At 36.8% G+C, this 22684-nt stretch overlaps 1 pseudogene; it reads left to right on the top strand.

The window, feature by feature from the left end:
- Positions 1-1222: 1222 nt before the first annotated feature.
- On the top strand, positions 1223-2440 carry LOC113877181 (annotated as a pseudogene).
- The last annotated feature ends 20244 nt before the right edge of the window (positions 2441-22684 follow it).

Below are 22684 nucleotides of genomic sequence, written 5' to 3' on the forward strand. Positions count from 1 at the left end.
GAAAACATTTGTCCTAGCTGAGCTACCCGAGCTGGCCCTAGACTCCCCAACATACACTGAGGCTCAAAACCAACTAGCTGAAGTAGAGGGAGCCACTAAAACAGAAAAAAGATGGTGGGAGCTACCAGCTGGTAAGCTACTAGTGCCCGAAGAGATGGCCCCCTCTCTGGTGAGCCAAGCTCATCATATGACTCACCTAGGACATGACAAATTGAAAAAAATTGATCCGAAGGTACTTTCTGGTTCCTCGACTCTCTTCTCTATGTAGAACGGAATCCCAAAATTACAACGTCTGCTCTGAGATTAACCCCGCTCCAGGGTACAGACCAAAACCCCCAGGTATCCAACTGAAAGGTACCCTTCCCTTCTAACTTCTGGAAGTGGACTTCACTGAGATGAAACCTTATCGCCGTTTTCGTTACCTGTTGGTCTTGGTATGTACATTCTCAGGATGGGTGGAGGCTTTCCCCACCCGAAACAAAACAACATCAGAAGTGACTCGGTGCCTGCTTAGGGAAATAGTTCCTCTATTTGGATTCCCCACCAGCATAGGATCATATCGGATCTGATACAACAAGTAAGTAAAGCCATGAATATAAAAGGAAAGTTACACACTGCCTACTGGCCTCAGAGCTCTTAAATGGTAGAACGAACTAACCAGACACCAAAGGAGACACTTTCTAAATAGATTATAGAGACTTGCTGTTCCTGGGTGAATTTACTTCCCATGGCCTTGCTCAAACTCAGGATGACCCCACAGTCCCACAGCTACTCTCCCTATGAAATTGTATATGGGAGGCCTCCGCCCATAATAAGACAAGTAACAACTGATATACTTCAGGTAAGAGGAGATGGGATATCACAGCAGATAGAACAACTAGGTAAGGTAATTAATCAAGTAACTAGATTTGTACAAGAAAAAATACTGTTCCCCTTGGGGGAGCAAATGCATGAGTTTATACCAGGGGACCAGGTATGGGTGAAAGACTGGAAACATGATACACTAGCCCCCAGATAGAAAGGTCCATGTACTGTTGTTTTCACCACCCTTACCAAAGTTGCTGTGGGTCCCTTTGGATCCATCACACCAGAGCGAAGAAGGCATACGACGCTGACCCAGAAGACGCCAAGTTGACCACCCAGAAGGACCCCACCAATCCATGGGAAACCAGGATGATTCTAAAGAAGAAAAAAACGAGGTCCCAGACGAGCCCTCCCTAAGATGGAGTGGGGTAAACGATTCCTGCTACTCGGCCTCACCAACACAATTCTGAGCCTGTCCACTGTTCCTGCACAGGACAACGTCTTCATCTCATGGGTACATTCTTACATGGACTTCCACAACTCCTCCAACTGTTGGGTATGTGAGGCTATGCCCCTGTCAGTAATGGACGGACTCCCGTGGTGGGTATCTCCACTTTGTTATGGAGACTTGATACCACTGTGCTCCTTCTTGAAACAACAGAAAGGAATTTTCCTTTCTCTCACCAATCATAACCTTTCTTTGCTCTCCTGGTGTAAGAAAAAGCCATCAGTGGGCTGGGGACATAGGGTTACATTTAACATGAACACTAGTCTTATGGAGGTAACAAGGGCTTATACCTCATATATAAAAAATAAAAAGGAGAGGGGCTCCCTTACAAAAGAAATACAGGCCTCCTGGTACCTTGAACAATACTACCAGACTGAAAATATAATCCTGAAATCCGTTGGGTAGCCCCAAACAGGACCCAGTGGTTCTGTGGGGTTAACTTATGGCCATGGTTATCAGTTAGCTGAGTACGGCATTGCACACTAGGATTTGCTTTCACCCATGACAGTATTAAGCCTAGCCTACACCAACGTCCAGTAAACCTGCCCTATCTGCATGCAAGATGGACACGATCCATGTTCCAATGGTATGACTATCTTGCTGCCTTGTTTGTATCCTCTATAGAGACAATGGATATCATGGTTAAGGTAGAGACCTTAACTAATTTCACTAAACAGGCCCTCTTAGACAGTACCAAAGCCATTCAAGCCTTGAACAAAGAACAAATTCAGATGAGGAAGGCAGTAATTCAAAATAAGATGATATTAGACATACTCACAACAGCCCAGGGGGGGACTTGGGCCATAATTAAAGTTGAATGTGGAGTACACATGCCTGACGTGTCTGAAAATGTATCTTCTGCCTTGGAAGATATGCAAAATCAATTGAAAGCCATGTCTGATAAAAATATTCCCTTTTGGACTTTGCTCCTGTCCTGGGTACAGAGACTGGTGGAAAACTATTGTTACTGTTGTCATAATCATTCTAATCATACTGCTTTGCAGGCCCTGCTTCTTACAATGTCTTGTAAATTTTATAATCCAGAGGTTGATAGCATTCTTTCATGTGGGTGGCTGGAGGGCTAGGGTACAATATATCTCAATGAATGATGCTCATTACAGAAACTAAGAACATCAAGAGGGGGGAATGAAAAAAGAATTCATAGGGCCTGGACTCCATCTTAGGCCTGTTCATGCTGATCATGTTCAGCCACCTTTCCAATGGACTCTGAACTCTGTGTTTAGTGCCTATGAAAACGACAACAGAAGGATAAGACCCTCTCCAAACAGGGGAAACTTGAAGATCGTATCTAGATTACTCATCATCTAAGAGAAAACATACACTGATCACCCCTTCCTCCAGACAGGCCATAAATTTTTCTGTACCTATCAGAGTGTAACCTTGGGCTTATTGATTATTGGCTAATTGTTTGACTGTTTGAGCACATGAGCACATGGCACTTGAATGATGGGGTTATTGGGACTGTATTTTCCTTGGTTTATGTAAAGATGGGGTGAAAAAGAGAAGGGTAATGGACCAATTAGGCAGCACCAACATTTGAGGACAGGCAGTGCCAGCCAAGCTTATAAAATTAAAAGAAAAGAAAAGAAAGATTCCTGTTGCATCTATTAATAGCCCTGACACAAAGCTTGATGCAGAAAATATTTAGTAAATTTAGCATAATATGCATTATTTATATAATAAGTATACAATTGAGTAGTAATCAAAATAGTATTAGATTAACAACTAATATATTCAAAGTCAATAAATAATTTCTGTTTATTAGTTATTTTCCCATTTGCTCACTCAAAACACATTTAATGAGTGCTGGACCTGTTAGACCGATCCTTTCCTCATGAACCTTAAAGTTGATCATAGGACAATTAATAAAAAATGAAAGAATGAAATGAGCAAATTTCAGATAATCACAGGTGCTATGAAGGCCAAACAATGTTAAAATTCACTAGATTAGAATTTCTGGTGTCAGGGCAATAAAAGGTTGGTCAGTTGCTTTAGGTAAGTTGGTTAGATAGGCCTTTCAGAGGAAATGATGTTTGAACTGAGATCTTCATGACAAGGAGCCTCCTTTGTACATTTAGGGGGAAAATATCAAGCTGAAGGAATAGTTAATGTAAAAGTTTTTTGAAAGATGAATTTAACAATGTCAAAAGCCGAAAGAAGTTTTATGTGACTCAAGCCCAATTAAGAAGATGAATATGATTTCCATGTGAGATCAGAGAGGTAACAGTCAGTTTGTACAGGACCTTGTAAGCCATGGTGCATATTTGGATTTAATTTAATTTCAACAGAACACTCTGGGAGAGATTTGAGCAGAAAAGTAAAAAGATGTTTCCCTATTATCTTCATTATTATATTATCTTTTTAAATTAATTCATTTATTTTAATTAGAGGAAAATTATTTTACAATATCGTGATGGTTTTTGCCACACATTGACATGAATCAGCCATGTCCCCTTATCCTGAACACCCCAACCACATCCCTCTCCACTCTATCTGTCTGGGTTGTCCCAGAGCACTGGCTTTGGGTGCCCTGCTTCATGAATCTAACTTGCACTGGTCATCTATTTTACATATGATAATATACATGTTTAAATGCTGTTTTCTCAAATCATCCCACCCTTTCCTTCTCCCATTTACATCTGTGTCTCTTTTACTGCCCCTCATCATGTAGGATCATCATTACCGTCTTTCTAAATTATATATATATATATGTTCAGTTCAGTTCAGTTGCACAGCCGTGTCTGACTCTTTGAGACCCCATGAACCACAGGATGCCAGGCCTCCCTGTCCATCAACAATACCCAGAGTTTACCCAAACTCATGTCCATTGAGTTGGTGATGCGATCCAACCATCTCATCCTCTGTCGTCCCCTTCTACTCTCACCCTCAATCTTTCTGACCACCAGGGTCTTTTCAAATGAGTCTGCTTTTTGCATCAGGTGGCCAAAGTATTGGAGCTTCAACATCAGTCCTTCCAATGAACACCCAGGACTGATCTCCTTTAGGATGGACTTGTAGGACTCTCAAGAGTCTTCGCCAACACCACAGTTCAAAAGCACCAATTCTTTGGCGCTCAGTTTTCTTTATAGCCCAACTCTCCCATCCATACATGACCACTGGAAAAACCATAGCCTTGACTAGATGGATCTTGGTTGGCAAAGTAATATCTCTGCTTTTTAATATGCTGTCTAGGTTGGTCATAACTTTTCTTCCAAGGAGTAAGCGTCTTTTAATTTCATGGCTGCAATCACCATCTGCAGTCATTTCAGAGCCCAGAAAAATAAATTCAGTCACTGTTTCCACTGTTTCCCCATCTATTTGCCATGAAGTGACTGGACCAGATGTCGTGATCTTCGTTTTCTGAATGTTGAGCTTTAAGCCAACTTTTTCACTCTCCTCTTTCACCTTCATCAAGAGGCTTTTTAGTTCCTCTTCACTTTCTGCCATAAGGGTGGTGTCATCTGCATATCTGAGGTTATTGATATTTCATTGATCTTCTTTTATTATATTTATGTTAATGATCAAACTAGCTAAAGCTAGATTGAGAATGACAGTAGAAGATGAGTTCCTCCCTGAGACTTTCATTCAGGTGATGTGTTGTCCAGAGCAGGGTTGATAGAAGTGAAAAACAAACAAACAAAGTTAAATCTGCAGTGTTTGACATATTTGACTAAATGTTGGAGAAACAAAAATAAAACAGATAATCATATACTTGAAAAGTTTATAAGCCATCTAAAATAACGTATGTACTGTGATTACTGCTATTATTAGAGGAATGTAATAATAGTTTTAAAATTTTATGTTTGAGGACTGGTCTGTTAAAAGGAACAAATCTAAGTCCTGGCATTTATTAAAAATGAGAACTCACTAAATAACCTACACTTCTCTGAGACCATTTTTTTTTTTTTTTCAAAAAATATACACTATTTAGCTTTTTTAAGATGTTAAGTCTTCTCATTTTGACATATAAATAATAAAATACCAATCAAAATCACAAGCTATTTTGTAGAAACTGACAAACTTATTCTGAAGATTATAGGAAAGGCAAAAGTCCTTGAGTAAAAAACACAGCACTGAAGAATAAAAAGTGAGAGGTCTTCCACTGCAGAATTTCAAGGTTTGAGATAGAATTATATTAACCAAGACACTGTAGTACTGGTACTAAAATAAGCACACAGATCGTTTTAACAGAATAGAGAACCCAGTAATAGACACACACATATAGTCAAGTTTGACAAGGGATCAAAGATGTTCAATGGATAATGGATAATCAATTTATTGCTAGAAAAATCGGATGTCAATATGCAAAATCCATGGATAGATAAACCTACACATAAACCTTTTAATTTTCACAAAAAATACTAAAAATAGATAGTAAACTTAGCTATAAGATATAAAAGTATAAAATGTATAGAAGATAACATGGAAGAAAATTATGGCATTGGAATTGCTGATGGGCTTCTTATATATAAAACATTAGTGTCATAAAAATAAGTTAAATTTATTAATATTTTAAAAATTCTCTTCTTAAAAGGACACTATTAAGAGAATGAAAGGGCAAGCCACATACTAGGGGAAAATATGTGAAAAACACATTTAATAAATTACTTATTTTTAAAATAGACAAAGAACTGTTAAAGTTTCACAAAAAGATAGTTAAACTAGGCAAAGAAAATGTGAACAGATATGTTATCAAAAAAGATACACTACTTTCAAATGAACATATAAAAGACGATTAGCACCATCTGTTTTAAGGGAATTTCAGATTAAAACCCTAAGATAATACCATGCATTTCTTAAAACAGTAAACATCCCAAAGTTGACCAGTTCCCAATAAAAACACAGAAAAATTGAGACTTTCATTCATTGCTAGTAAGAATGCAAAATGCCACTTCTACTTCTGAACTTTCTATAGTCTTGGCACATGATCCAGCAATCAAACTCCTAGGTATTAACCCAGCTAATTTGAAAACTTACATCCACACAAAAAGCTGCACATGAATGTTTATGGCAACTTTATTCATAATTAAAAAAAAAAAAGCAACAATAAACAAGACGACATATCCTTGAACAAGTAAATGGATAAACAATCAAGAACAGTCCTATAATAAAATTCTATTCATCAAAATAGGAATTATTAAGCAATGAAAAAATAATGAATTTTCTCAAATGCTTATTGCTAAGTGAAAGAACTCAGTCTATAAAAACTGCATACTATATACATGAGTCCAATTATAAGATATTCTGGAAAAGGCAAAGTTACAGTTATGCTATATTAGTTTCTTATGGCTGCCATAGCAAATACTACAAAATTGGTGGCTTAACACAATAGAAATTTATTATATCATAGTTCTGGAAACTGTACATCTGAAATAAAGGTTATGGCAGGGTTATACTCCCTCCAAAGATATTAGGTTCCTTGCATTTTCCAACATCTGGAAGCATCTGGACCCAGACATTTCCTAGCTGGTAGACACATAACTCCTCTTTCTGCCTCAAGAGAGAAAAACCCTCACATGGGTTTTTCTTCTTAACTGTTTGTCTTCCTGCTGTTTGTTTCTTATAAGTTCATCAGTCATTGAATTAATACTCATCTGAGTCATTCAGGACATTCTCCTAATCTTTAACTTAATTACATTAGTAAAGACCATTTTTGCAAATACTGTTACATTCAATGCACTACAACTGGTAATGTTGCCACTAGCTTAGGGATGGGTGGGTGATTGGATAGCTAAAACACAGGTAACATTTTAGGGTTGTAAAATGACTATATGATATTGAAGTGTGGATACAAAACATTATGTATTTGTTGGAGATCCATAAAACTTATACCACAAAATGCATTCACGCATGTTCAGCTGCTAAATTGTGCCTGACTCTGAACTGTAGCTCACTAGGCTCCTTTGTCCATGGAATTCTCCAGGCAAAAATGGTGGAGTGGATTGCCATTTCCTCCTCCAGTGATCTTTGTGACCCAAGGATCAAACCCCAGGTCACCTGCATTGACAGGTGGATTGTTTACCACTGAACCACCTGGGAAGCCTCACAAACTGTGAATCTCAATATATGCAAATTACAAATTATTTTGAAGGCCTAAGGATTTCTGGATGGAACATAAAGTGTGATAAATCAATTGAACTATATTACACATTCAGGAAATAATTAAAGGGGTGGGGAAAATAATGTTGACCTAAGTAGCAGGAAATGAGTAGAGTTTATAAGCTTAAAGGTATATGAAATTGTTCATAGCACTGCATGTTATTTGATAGAATTATTCTCAATGAAGTTATGGGTTAACAATTCTGATAGCACTACACACATATACTGCAGTGGAATAATTATGTAAATAAGTTGTGGATTGTGGGAGCCAGGCTTCTCAATTTTGGAGTAAGACATTGTACATCAGCAAGGGGAGGAGGTTAAACTGATCCATATGTTAATAGATTACAGTTGGGGATGTCTGAAAGATGATGCTGTGAAAGTGCTGCACTCAATATGCCAGCAAATTTGGAAAACTCAGCAGTGGCCACAGGACTGGAAAAGGTCAGTTTTCATGCCAATTCCAAAGAAAGGCAATGCTAAAGAATGCTCAAACTACTGCATAATTGCACTCATCTCACATGCTAGTAAAGTAATGCTCAAAATTCTCCAAGCCAGGCTTCAGCAATATGTGAACTGTGAACTCCCTGATGTTCAAGCTGGTTTTAGAAAACACAGAGGAACCAGAGATCAAATTGCCAACATCTGCTGGATCATCGAAAAAAGCAAGAGAGTTCCATGAAAACATCTATTTCTGCTTTATTGACTATGTCAAAGCCTTTGACTGTGTGGATCACAACAAACTGTGGATAATTCTGAAAGAGATGGGAATACCAGACCACCTGATCTGCCTCTTGAGAAATTTGTATGCAGGTCAGGAAGCAACAGTTAGAACTGCACATGGAACAACAGACTAGTTCCAAATAGGAAAAGGAGTACATCAAGGCTGTATATTGTCACCCTGCTTATTTAACTTATATGCAGAGCACATCATGAGAAATGCTGGACTGGAAGAAACACAAGCTGGAATCAAGATTGTTGGGAGAAATATCAATAACCTCAGATATGCAGATGACACCACCCTTATGGCAGAAAGTGAAGAGGAACTAAAAAGCCTCTTGATGAAAGTGAAGGTGGAGAGTGAAAAAGTTGGCTTAAAGCTCAACATTCAGAAAATGAAGATCATGGCATCCGGTCCCATCACTTCATGGGAAATAGATGGGGAAATAGTGGAAACAGTGTCAGACTTCATTTTTGGGGGGGCTCCAAAATCACTGCAGATGGTGACTGCAGCCATGAAATTAAAAGACACTTACTTCTTGGAAGGAGAGTTATGACCAACCTAGATAGCATATTCAAAAGCAGAAACATTACTTTGCCAACAAAGGTCTGTCTAGTCAAGGCTATGGTTTTTCCTCTGGTCATGTATGGATGTGAGAGTTGGACTGTGAAGAAGGCTGAGCGCTGAAGAACTGATGCTTTTGAACTGTGGTGTTAGATAACTCTTGAGAGTCCCTTGGACTGCAAGGAGATCCAACCAGTCCATTCTGCAGGAGATCAGCCCTGGGATTTCTTTGGAAGTAATGATGCTGAAGCTGAAACTCCAGTACTTTGGTCACCTCATGCGAAGAGTTGACTCATTGAAAAGACTCTGATGCTTGGAGGGACTGGGGCCAAGAGGAGAAGGGGACGACAGAGGACGAGATGGCTGGATGGCATCACTGACTCTATGGACGTGAGTCTGGGTGAACTCCGGGAGTTGGTGATGGACAGGGAGGCCTGGTGTGCTGCGATTCATGGGGTCTCAAAGAGTCAGACATGACTGAGCGACTGAACTGAACTGAACTGAAGTTATATTAGCTTAATATAAGTATAGATGGTTGCATACAGAAATATTTTTAACTATGACATATGTTAGTTAATATACATATATTTCCTTGTCATGCCAGTTGAGAAGACATAGAAGCCATAACACTCTAGTAGGAATAGGCACACCTGACTCTCAGATCTTGATTTCTCAATTTATTCCCCAATAAAATTAACCACAGATCATTGGAATAATTGGACGGTTTTTGGACTGGGTCAGAAAACATACAAGATGAGCCTGGAGCATCTAGTAGTGCCCAAAAGTAAGAAAAGCACTTAACAAACAAAAACAATACAAAATGATGAAGCCAACAACCAAGGCGGGGGGGTGGGGGGGTAGGGTGGGGCGGGGGCGGGGCACAACACAACAAGACGAATATGTAATAGTGGGGTCAGGAGGCAACGGATAAAGCTCTCAGTGACCAAATCTGAGAATATATGAATAATAAAATGCATGAAATTTCATTGTGTTATAATCCAAAGTATAAAATAAATATTCTAGAGTCCACACTGTTATAAGTAAATGATTGAATAAATTAATATGTTAGAGAGAATAGGCAAATCTCAAATGCAGAAGAATTTCAAATTAATTTAGATAGTCCACTGTCAAGAAGGTGTGACTTGGATATCCACGCTTGATGTAGATGGTACACAATGACTTTCTTCCAAAGTGCAGTAGGCTATTTCCAAAAAATTCAGTATGGGAAAACGAGTAAGTGTATAGTTGAGAGCTCTGACAAACATCACCTCAGCAAGGTGATTAAGGTTAATATCAACAGTTATGAGCCATATTAATAGTATGTATCCTTGATATGATGTGATGAAAATGGCATTTTACCTTTGTAGTCTTCCTCCCTTAAACAAGTAAGTCTTACCTAATAATGAGAGAAAACTAAGAAGATTTCAATCAAAACACAGCCTATAAAATATCTGACTAGTACTTTTCCCAACTGTTGAGATAATCAAAATCATGGAAAATATGGAGAATTTGTCATAGTTAAGAGAAGCCAAAAACATATGATGACTAAATTTAATGTGGTATTCTGGATGGGACTCTGCGACTGAAATGAACATTCAGATCAGATCAGATCAGTCGCTCAGCCGTGTCCGACTCTTTGCGACCCCATGAATCGCAGCACACCAGGCTTCCCTGTCCATCACCAACTCCTGGAGTTCACCCAGACTCACGTCCATCGAGTCAGTGATGCCATCCAGCCATCTCATCCTCTGTCGTCCCCTTCTCCTCTTGCCCCCAATCCCTCCCAGCATCAGTCTTTTCCAATGAGTCAACTCTTTGCATGAGGTGGCCGAAATACTGGAGTTTCAGCTTCAGCATCGTTCCCTCCAAAGAAATCCCAGGGCTGATCTCCTTCAGAATGGACTGGTTGGATCTCCTTGCAGTCCAAGGGACTCTCAAGAGTCTTCTCCAACACCACAGTTCAAAAGCATCAATTCTTCGGCGGTCAGCCTTCTTCACAGTCCAACTCTCATATCCATACATTACCACAGGAAAAACCATAGCCTTGACTAGACGAACCTTTGTTGGCAAAGTAATGTTTCTGCTTTTGAATATGCTATCTAGGTTGGTCATAACTTTCCTTCCAAAGAGTAAGCATCTTTTAATTTCATGGCTGCAGTCACCATCTGCAGTGATTTTGGAGCCCCCCCAAAAATGAAGTCTGACACTATTTCCACTGTTTCCCCATCTATTTCCCATGAAGTGATGGGACTGGATGCCATGATCTTCATTTTCTGAATGTTGAGCTTTAAGCCAACTTTTTCACTCCCCACTTTCACTTTCATCAAGAGGCTTTTTAGTTCCTCTTCACTTTCTGCCATAAGGGTAGTGTCATCTGCATATCTGAGTTTATTGGTATTTCTCCCATCAATCTTGATTCCAGCTTGTGTTTCTTCCAGTCCAGCATTTCTCATGATGTACTCTGCATATAAGTTAAATAAGGTGGCATTAGATTAATGCTAATAAAATATTATTAATGCATGGTTTTACCTAAGATAATGTATCAAAATAGGTTCATTAATTGGAACAAATGCATACTTATGTAAGATACTGATATAGTGGAAACTGGATATAAGTTATATGGAAACTCTCTGTCTTCACAATTTTTCTTTAAGGCTAAATCTTTTATAAAACTTTTAAAATTTTTATTTTTATTTTTTTAATGTTGTTTAACAGCATTTAATATGTTGTTTAATTTATATGTTTAATTTAATATAAGTAAGAAACCTAAAACATTAACTGTGAAAGAGTATTAACTCATTATATGAGTGTATATATTGTTTTTCAGGTTTCCGTAGTAACTCAGCATTAAAGAATCTGCCTGCAATTCAAGAGATGCAGAAGACTCAGGTTCAGTCCCTGGGTTGGGAAGATCCCCTGGAAGAGGGCATGGCAACTCACCCCAGTATTCTTGCCTGGAGAATCCTATGGACTGAGGAGCCTGGCAGGCTACAGTCCATAGGGTCACAAAAAGTCAGACAGGACTGACTGAAGCAACTGAGCAACACACATGTTATTATTTTTACTTTGAATAATTAAAACACCCTCCAGGATATAATAACATTTAACATTTCATGAGTGTCTGAATCTCCCACTTTGGCTGATATTATCTTTACCCTTCTTGCTGTTGTCTTTTGAAATCCAACTTATTTTTTTCAAGGTCTAACAAAAAGCTATAAAGGCTTTTGCACTCACCTCCCAGAAAAATGCTGTCTTTCTTTCCTCTGCATTTATTAAGACAGTCATCTTATGAGAACACATCAAACTTAGGATGTGTATTTTTCTGCCCTTGAGAAAGTGTGAGTTTCTGAGACACTCTGAGATTCTTGGAGTCAGCTTAACACAGTGATTAGAAAATGGATACTCAATCAAGAGAACCTGGAATTGAATCATTAGCTGCTCCATTCTCCAGTTGCATGAACTTAGGCATTATTTAATTTTTCTGTGTCTCAGGTTTCTTATATATAAAATGGCTCTACCTACAATGATATCATGATGAGTAAATGAGTTAATATGTATGAAACTCATAATATGTATGAAATGAATACATAATATGTATGAGTTAATATGTACATATGAAAGTTAAGAAAAATCCTGGTATGTGGAATTAACTTTATAGATTATCTCTATTATTATTATTAATGCTATTGTTATCACCTGTTTTAAATAAGCAATGGCTTATTAGACAGCTGTTGCTTGTCTATTCAAATTTAATAAATGCCATGGAGTAAAATGTAGCCAATTTATTGGTCTCTGTAAAACTATGATGTGACTTTACAGAATAAATTTAAGGAATCAGAAACTCCAAATCGTATTCCCAACTCTACTGAAAGCTGAACGAATGAAGTAAATAATTCATCTTTCATTATAGTTGAATAGAGAATGGTAGATTCTAGTATATAAGCTACACACATCTCTAGTGTTTAAAGAATATTGTTGGAAATTTGACAAATGTCTTTTAGACAAAGGGAAATCAGTTGCCTTTAGTAATGCAAAATGTTACTGAGACATTCTATAAACTTTATTGTATTAAACTTTTTTGTATCACAAACTCATGATGTTATTTCCATATGAATACCTGGAACACATTTAAATTTTTGGTCCCAGGGCCTAGGAAATTCATAAATGTAAATAATACTTGTGAAACATTAGAATTATAAGTATATAGAAGTGCTCATTTTTATTTTAAGCATATCATGGAGATTATCATAATAAAGTATGTCTGCATTTCCTAAAATCTTAGAAATAGTATCTCAAATGTATTTTAAGATTTAAAAATAAGCAATTTTCCTTATCTTTTAACAATCTACCTTAGAAAGACCACCATGTATATAGCAGCTAACATAGGTAAACATATCATATGAAAGACTTTTATCCCAATGAAATAAATCCCTATAATACAGAAAATCAGGTAACTATGACAAATATTTTTATATAACATATACATATCTACAAATTTTATATATTATATAGAATATTAGACAAATAGACAGCAATGACAGGCAGTGGATGCAAAGGAGATGAGAGTAGCTCTTAACTGACATTGAGAGACTCAATTTTCATGTTCATAGTTAGTGTAATCTCTCCTCTCATAATTACCAAGCTAGGATTATTCCTAATAGTAGTAACACACTCACACACACAGCCAAAAACATACATGCACACACAGACATATATAGAGAAAAACAGATTCATTTTTATAACGCCTTTCTTCCATAGAGCAAAAAAAAAAAAAAATGCTTTCGTGAGAAATTAGTTTTTTTTCATTTATTAGCATGTCTTCTTCTAGGTATTTAGTATAAATGAGAATATCTCTACAAGAAAACTATAAGAAGTATTAGAACTATTGTATGTGAATATCCTTTGAAAATGAAATTATTTTTATAGATTGATTTTGTTAAAGATTAAGATAAATAGTTTTCAACATGGATATATTTCTTGTGTTTTGATGATTATAACCACATTGAAAAAACACATGAGAGCCATGAGTCCTCTTTCTGGGTATTTGAGCACAGATACATTCACCTTCACACGCTCACACACACACACACACGCACAATTCATATAAACATCCAGCATGTCTATGGATCACCTAAAGCTGTGCATGAGTGCATACTCAGTTATGTCTGACTCTTTGTGAGCCCATGGACTGTAGCCTGCCAAGCTCCTCTGTCCATGGCATTTCCCAGGCAAGAAAACTGCAGTGGGTTGCCATTTCCCCCTCCAGGGGACCTTCCCCATCCAGGGATTGAACCCATATCTCCTGCATATCTTGCATTGGAAGGTAGATTATTAATCACTGAGCCACCTAGGAAGCCCTTCACCTAAAGCTGTATAGCCACCCAAAGACCCCAGATAAGAACTTTTGTTGTAAAATATTTCATAAAACTTCTAGGGCAGTGGAATATCAATGATAAGCAATATGAATGCTGATTAGTGAAATACTAATAATAAGCAAGTGATCATCCTGGATTCAAATATCCCCCAGGATGGACTTAGAAATTGAAATCTTATTCAAAGGACAATATTCAAATGCAAGGTTTTATTGTGAAATCACAACCTGATTCAGTTTCAACCTCCAAATTGACTAGCATTTTTGTAAATTTTGTGGGGAATACTATGCTCCTCTTGATTGCTATCTTTTCTTGGATATTAAAAATCCACACCTTCAGTTAACTTCAACAGCTTCAGAAACACAAACAGTAAGCTCTTCACAAATTTCATTTTTTTGAAAATACAGTCTTTCAACCTATAATTATTTCTCACGGGTGAATTTGTTGCCCTTTTGCTTCATTAGCATTTTTTTTTCCTTGGAAGTCATAAGTTGTAGACTGAAGTTTCTCATGTTGATTCTTGCAGTGTGTAACATGGAATTCAGTAGAAATCACTTAAAGCTTTATAAAGTATTTTAGAGTATTTTACCCTCTGATTAGATTTGTATATATTCACATTCTGATTGTCACAAATGAAATTAGCTTTTTCTGCCAAATGCAACTTGACCGTGTTCTGACAGAAACTGCAGCAGTTACAGATTATTAGCAATAAATTCATTTACACCATGTTGTAATTCTATGCTACATGAAGAATGAACACTATTTATTCATGCACTACAAGAAACACTCTAAGGAATTTCTGTGAAAGAGAATCAGGTCATTATTTGTTGAAATGAACAAGTCATTAAGACATACAACACATCTATTAATCAATGAAAAACTATTTCTAATTTTACCTTCATAACTTTAAGATATTTTCTACCAAAGCAAAAGCCAAGCATGAACTAATCAGTTCTTACAAGTCCACATTAATGGTAAAAGGTTATTCTGATATTTCAGAAACTGTATACTGATCTTTAAAAGGTTCTATAAGGATATATAATATTTAAATTAAATAATGAAACCTCATGTTAAGCCCATAGGCACCCTCTTCATTTTCTATTTGATATAGACATGTCTGATAAACAATCAATTAAAGCTGATCAAACACTTTTAGCTAAAATATTTTTAGTTAAGTTTGCTGATTATCTTCTTAGTAGGAAAAATAATCAGCAAACTTAACTAAAAATATTTTAACTAAAAGTGTTAAAATAGTATTGTGTTCTTGTAATAACTGAATAATAGATACTTATCTCTGTCTCAAAAAACTATATGGTTAAACAGTGAGAGCCAAATTTGGTACCCATATAAGGAGACAAGATGAAAAGTTGAAGTGCAAATGGACACTAAACTTACCAAATCATTCAAACTCATCAGGAACCAACATAACCCAAATTATTCCAACAAACAAATGCCCCTTTAACCTACAAAATTGGAAAACAAAAATAAAGACTAAATAATAGGTTACTGGGCTTCCTAGGGGCTCAGTGGTAAAGATCCACCTGCCAATGTGGGACATGTGGATTTGATCCCTGGGTCAGGAAGACACCCTGGAGAAGTATCCTTGCCTGCAAAGTCCCATGTACAGAGGAGCCTGGCAAGCTACAGTCCATGGAGTCACAAAAGAATCAGACATGACTGCATGACTAAAGAACAATGATAGTTTATCCATTGAGTTTTTGCTTTTATCTTTCCAGAAGATTTGAGAAAACCTGTGAAACTACAAACTTATTGAACAGTAAAGCACATATGTACCTTGATATATGACACAGAGACTAAGAAATATATAAGTAAAATAAATATTACAAGCCAAATAGAAAAACTAGATTTAAAACACAACTTTTCTATGTGAATATAATTGTAAATGTGTTAGTGAACCCTTTTGCTATAAAAATAGGCCCTGTTTCAGTGATTTATATGATCATCTCTTGAAAAGAGTCTAATTAACTTGGAACAGTCTCACTTAGAGGTAAAGAAGTTAATAAGACAGAAAAGAAACAAAAACAGACAGCAAAAATTAGGCCAAAAGTGTTTTTTGTTTTTTTTTTCCCTACCAAATCCTTAATAAATTCATGAATGCCAAAGAAACCTAATGAACTTAAGAGAAAGAATTAATGTGAAAGTGAAAGAATGAGCAAACAAAAGGGAAGAGGAGAGTAAAAGTGACCGAGAAGGAGACAGAGTGACAGAAACAGCAACAGAGATGGAGAGACAAAGCACAAAAGAGAAACACAAGGTGCAGCTGACCAACATGAGGATTAAATAAAGAAGAAAACAAACAAAGATGAGAGGATTTTATGTCAAATTTAAACATAAACAAATAAATATCTGGAAATATTTTTGACCACTATCAGTCCAGTTCAGTCGTTCAGTCGTGTCCGACTCATGACCCCATGAACCACAGCCCACCAGGCCTCTCTGTCCATCACCAACACCCAGAGTTTACCCACACTCATGTCCATTGAATTGGTGATGCCATCCAGCCATCACATCCTCTGTCGTTCCCTTCTCCTCCTGCCCCCAATCCCTCCCAGCATCAGGGTCTTATCCAATTAGTCAACTCTTTGCACGAGGTGGCCAAAGTACTGGAGTTTCAGCTTCAGCATCAGTCCTTCCAATGAACACCCAGGACTGATTTCCTTTAGGATGGACTGGTTGGATCTCCTTGCAGTCCAGGGGACTCTCAAGAGTCTTCTCCAACACCACAGTTCAAAAGCATCAATTCTTCAGCGCTCAGCTTTCTTCACAGTCCAACTCTCACATCCATACATGACCACTGGAAAAACCATATATAGCTTAACCAAATATATGTTAAATAATGTACCTTAGCAAAATAAGGGGGAAAAATAAGAAGATACAGATTACAAAAACTGACACTAAAGGAATTAGAAAATATTTTTCTTTTTTAATTAACTAATGTCCCTATTTATCCATATTTTCTTAGTTTTCCCCTAATGTCTTTTGTCTGTGTCAGGTCCCATCCTAGATACTACTTTATATTTAATTGTCATGTCTTGTCAGGCTCTTCTCAGCTATGAGAGTTTCTTAGACTTTTCTTATTTTCAGCGACCTTCCTGGTTTTGTAGAAAATTCCTCAAGTGGGACTTGTCTGATTTTTTTCTCATGAGTTTTAAAAATTAATTGGAGTATAATTATTTTACAACGTGGTCTTAGTTTCTGCTTAACAACAATGTGACTCAGCTATACACCTACATATATCCCCTCCCTCTTGATCTCACACTTTGATCTCACCTTTCTAGGTCATCACAGAGCACTGAGCTGAACTTATGCTATACAGCGCTACAAATTAGCTATCAATTTCACACATATTAGAATATATATGTCAATGCTACTGTCAATGTGTTCCACTCTCTCCTTCCCCCACTGTGTCCAGAAGTCCATTCTCTACATCTATGTCTGTACAAATAGGTTCATCAGTACCATTTTTCTAGATTATATATGTGTGTGTGTGCTAATATGAGGTGGGTTTTTTTTTTTCCCCCTCTCTCTCTTTTTCTGACTTACTTCACTCTGTATGACAGACTCCAGGTTCATCCACATCACTACGAAGGACCCAACTTCATAACTTTTTATCACTGAGTAATATTACATTGTATATATGTACCACATTTTTATCCATTAATCTTTTGATGGTCATCTAGGTTGCTTGCATGTCCTGGAAGAAACTAGCGCTGCAATAGTGCTCCAATGAACCTACAGTACATGCATCATTTTGAATTACAGTTCTCTCTGGGTATATCCCAGTAGTGGGATTGCAGGGTACTTTTATTTTTAGTTTTTAAAGGAACCCACATACTGTTCTCCATAGTGGTTGTATCAATTTACATTCCATCAAAAGTGAGGATTCACTTTTCTCCACATTCTCTCCAGCATTTACTGTTGGTAGAGTTTTTGATAATTGTCATTCTGACTGATGTGAGGTGATACTTCATTGTAGTCTTTATGTGCACTTCTCTAATAATGACTGATGTTGGACATCTTTTTCATGTGTTTGTTGGCCATCTGTATATCCTCTTTGGAGGAATGTCTATTTAGGTGTTCTGACCACTTTTTGATTGAGTTATTTTTTTCTGATATTGAGCTGCATGAGCTGCTTTTATATTTTGGAGATTAATCTCATGTTGGTTGATTTGTCAATATTTGTCTGCAAATATTTTCTGCCATTCTGAAGATTGTCTTTTCATCTTTTCTATTGTTTCTGATGCTGTGCAAATGCTTTTAAATTTAAAATTTGTCAATATTTGTCTGCAAATATTTTCTGCCATTCTGAAGATTGTCTTTTCATCTTTTCTATTGTTTCTGATGCTGTGCAAATGCTTTTAAATTTAAAATTTGTCAATATTTGCCTGCAAATATTTTCTGCCATTCTGAAGATTGTCTTTTCATCTTTTCTATGGTTTCTGATGCTGTGCAAATGCTTTTAAATTTAACCAGGTCCCATTTGTGTTTTTGTTTTTATTTTCTAGGAGGCAGATCAAAAGTTATCTTGCTACAATTTATGTCAGAATTTTCTACCTATATTTTCCTCTAAGAGTTTTATAATATCCAGCCTTACATTCGTCTTTAATCCACTTCAAGTTTATTTTTGAACATAGTATTAGGAAGTGATATAATTTCATTCTTTTACATGTAGCTCTCCAGTTTTCCCATCAACATTTATTGAAGAGACTGTATTTTCTCCATTGTATATTCTTTCCTCATTTGTCATAGATTAGGTGACCATAGGTGCATGGATTTATCTCTGGATTTTCTGCCCTTTTCCATTGATCTATATTTCTGTTTATGTTCCAGAACCATAATGTTTTGATTAAAGTAGCTTTGTAGTATAGTTTGAAGTCAAAGAGCCTGATTTCCCCAGCTCTATTTTTCTTTCTCAAGATTGCTTTGGCAATCTGGGTCTTTTTTTGCTTCAATACAAATTGAATTTTTTTTTTTTTTTCTGATTCTGGGGAAAATGACATTGATAATTTGATAGAGATTGCATTGAATCTGTAGACTACTTTGGGTAGTACAGGCATTTTGACAATATGGATTCTTTCAAGCCAAGAATATGGTATATCTCTCCATCTCTTTGTATCATATTTCATATCTTCCATTAGTACCTTATAGTTTTCTGAGTACAGTTATGTTTTTTCCTTAGGCAAGTTTGTTCCTAGGTATCTTATACTGTTTGATGCATTGTTAAATGGGATTTTTTCCCTTTAATTTCTCTTTCCAATCTTTCATTGTTAGTATATAGGAATGTAAGAGGATTTTGTGTATTGTTTTTGTATCCTGCAACTTTACCAAGTTCATTGACGAGCTCTAGGAGCTTTCTGGTAACACCTTTGGGATTTCCAATATATAGTATCTTGTCATCTGCAAACAGTGACAGTTTTACTTCTTCTTTTCCAATTTATATTCCTTTTATGTATTTATTTTTAATATTCTATAATTTTCATGGTTAAGACTTCCAAAACTATGTTGAATCAAACTGGCAAGAGTAAACCTACTCCTCTTTTTGCTGATCTTAGAGGAAATGCTTTCAACTCTTCACCATTAAATGTAACATTATCTATAGTTTTGTCATATGTGGTCTTTCATACGTTGAGGTGAGTTTCCTCTGTGCCCACTATCTGGAGAGTTTTTATCATAAATGGATGTCAAATTTTATCAAAAGCTTTTTTTTTTTTTCTTTCCCCCTACATCGTTGAGATGACCGTGTGGTTTTGATTCTTCAGTTTGTTAATGTGGTGTGTCACATTATTCAGTTTGTTAATGTGCTCATAGCATATGTTGCATCAGAGATCAGATCAGTCGCTTAGTCGTGTCCAGCTCTTTGCGACCCCATGAATTGCAGCATGCCAGGCCTCCCTGTCCATCACCAACTCCCGGAGTTCACCCAGACTCACATCCATTGAGTCAGTGATGCCATCCAGCCATCTCTTCCTCTGTTGTCCCCTTCTCCTCTTGTCCCCAATTCCTCCAAGCATTAGAGTCTTTTCCAATGAGTCAACTCTTCACATGAGGTGGCCAAAGTCCTGGAGTTTCAGCTTTAGCATCATTCCTTCCAAAGAAATCCCAGGGCTGGTCTCCTTTAGAATGGACCGGTTGGATCTCCTTGCAGTCCAAGGGACTCTCAAGAGTCTTCTCCAACACCACAGTTTAAAAGCATCAATTCTTCAGTGCTCAGCCTTCTTCACAGTCCAACTCTCACATCCATACACAACCACAGGAAAAACCATAGCCTTAACTAGACGAACCTTTGTTGGCAAAGTAATGTCTCTGCTTTTGAATATGCTCTCTAGGTTGGTCATAACTTTCCTTCCAAAGAGTAAGCGTCTTTTTAATTTCATGGCTGCAGTCACCATCTGCAATGATTTTGGAGCCTAGAAAAATAAAGTCTGACACTGTTTCCACTGTTTCCCCATCTATTTCCCATGAAGTGATAGGACCAGATGCCATGATCTTCGTTTTCTGAATATTGAGCTTTAAGCCAACTTTTTCACTCTCCACTTTCACTTTCATCAAGAGGCTTTTTAGTTCCTCTTCACTTTCTGCCATAAGGGTGGTGTCATCTGCATATCTGAGTTTATTGATATTTCTCCGGGCAGTCTTGATTTCAGCTTGTGTTTCTTCCAGTCCAGCATTTCTCATGATGTACTCTGCATATAGGTTAAATAAACAGGGTGAGAATATACAGCCTTGACGTACTCCTTTTCCTATTTGGAACCAGTCTGTTGTTCCATGTCCAGTTCTAACTGTTGCTTCCTGACCTGCATACAAATTTATCAAGAGGCAGATCAGGTGGTCTGGTATTCCCATCTCTTTCAGAATTTTCCACAGTTTATTGTGATCCACACAGTCAAAGGCTTTGGCATAGTCAATAAAGCAAAAATAGATGTTTTCATGGAACTCTCTTGCTTTTTCAATGATCCAGCGGATGTTGGCAATTTGATCTCTGGTTCCTCTGCGTTTTCTAAAACCAGCTTGAACATCAGGAAGTTCATGGTTCACATATTGCTGAAGCCTGGCTTGGAGACTTTTAAGCTTTACTTTACTAGATTTGCATATATTGAACAAAAGGGGCTTCCCTAATGGTTCAGAGGGTAAAGAATCTGTCTGCAACTCCAGAGACACAAGAGATGTAGGTTTGATCCCTGGTCGGAAAGATCTCCTAAGGAAGGAAATGGCAAACAACTCTGGTATTCTTGCCTGAAAAATCCCATGAACAGGCGATCTTCATGCTCTACAGTCCATAGGGTCGCAAAGAGTTGAACATGACTGAGCCACTGAACATGACATTGAAAAAATTATGACATCCCTGGAATAGATTCCACTTGATTATGGTCTGTGCTCCTTTAAATGTGTTGTTGGATTTGGTTTGCTGGCATTTAGTTTGGAATTTTTGTGTCTATGTTCAACAGTAATATCGGCCTGTAATTTTTTTTTTCTTTTTTTGTAATATCATAGTCTGATTTCAGTTTCAAGGTGATGGTGGCCTTTATTTTTGGAGGTGTTTCAGAAGGGTAGGTGTTAACTCTTCTGGGTGAAACCATCTGGTTCCAACAGTGAAACCATCTGGTTCTGGACTTTTGTTTGTTGGAATTTATAAAATACAGTTTCAGTTCCATTACTTGGAATTTGTCTATTCGTATATTCTATTTTTTATGGTTCCGGCTTGAGAGATTGTACCTTTCTATGACTTTGTCCATTTTAGTTTGCCCATTTTATTCATATATAGTTGCTCGTAGCAGCCTCATGATCCTCTATATATTTGTGGTGTCCATTGTAACTGCTTCTTTTTCTTTTCTAATGTTATTGATTTGAACCCTCTCCTTTTTCTGGATAAGTGTAGCTAAAGCTTTTTCAATTTTACCTTTTCAAAGAACGAGTTTTTACTTATATTGCTCTTTGCTCTTATTTTAATCGTCTGTTTCATTTGTTTCTGCTCTGATCTTTGTCTTTTCTTTCCTTCTATGACTTTAGGGTTTGTTTGTTCTTCTTCCTCTAGTTGCTTTAGGTGTAATTTTAGGTTATTTGAGAATTTTCTTTTTCTCCTGGATTAAAACTTTATTGCTATAGATTTTCATCTTAGAACTGTATTTTTCTGTATCCATAGGTCTTGGATCACAATGTTTATGTTGTCATTTGTCTCTACGTATTTTTTTTTTTTAATTTTTTCTTTGATTTCTTCAGTGATCCATAGGGTTGTTGTTGTTGTTATTGTTGTTGTTTTAGTTACATATTGCTTAGTATACCCGTGTTTGTATTATTTATTTAGCTCCTTTTTCCTGTAATTTATTTCTTATCTCATAGCATGATGGACAGAAAAGATACTTTATATGATTTCAGTTTAACAAAGCTAATGTGACCCAAGATGTGATCTTTCCTGAAGCATGTTTCATGTGCACTTACAAGCATATTCTGCTGCTCTTGTATGGACTGTTCTGTGAATATCAACTATGTCTATCTGGACTAAGGTATTATTTAAAGCTTGTGTTTTCTTATTAACTTCTTTCTGGATGATCTACCCATTGGTATAAGTGAGGTGTT

The sequence above is a fragment of the Bos indicus x Bos taurus genome, chromosome 19 (genome assembly GCF_003369695.1).
Source record: "Bos indicus x Bos taurus breed Angus x Brahman F1 hybrid chromosome 19, Bos_hybrid_MaternalHap_v2.0, whole genome shotgun sequence".
NCBI classification, from domain to species: domain Eukaryota; kingdom Metazoa; phylum Chordata; class Mammalia; order Artiodactyla; family Bovidae; genus Bos; species Bos indicus x Bos taurus.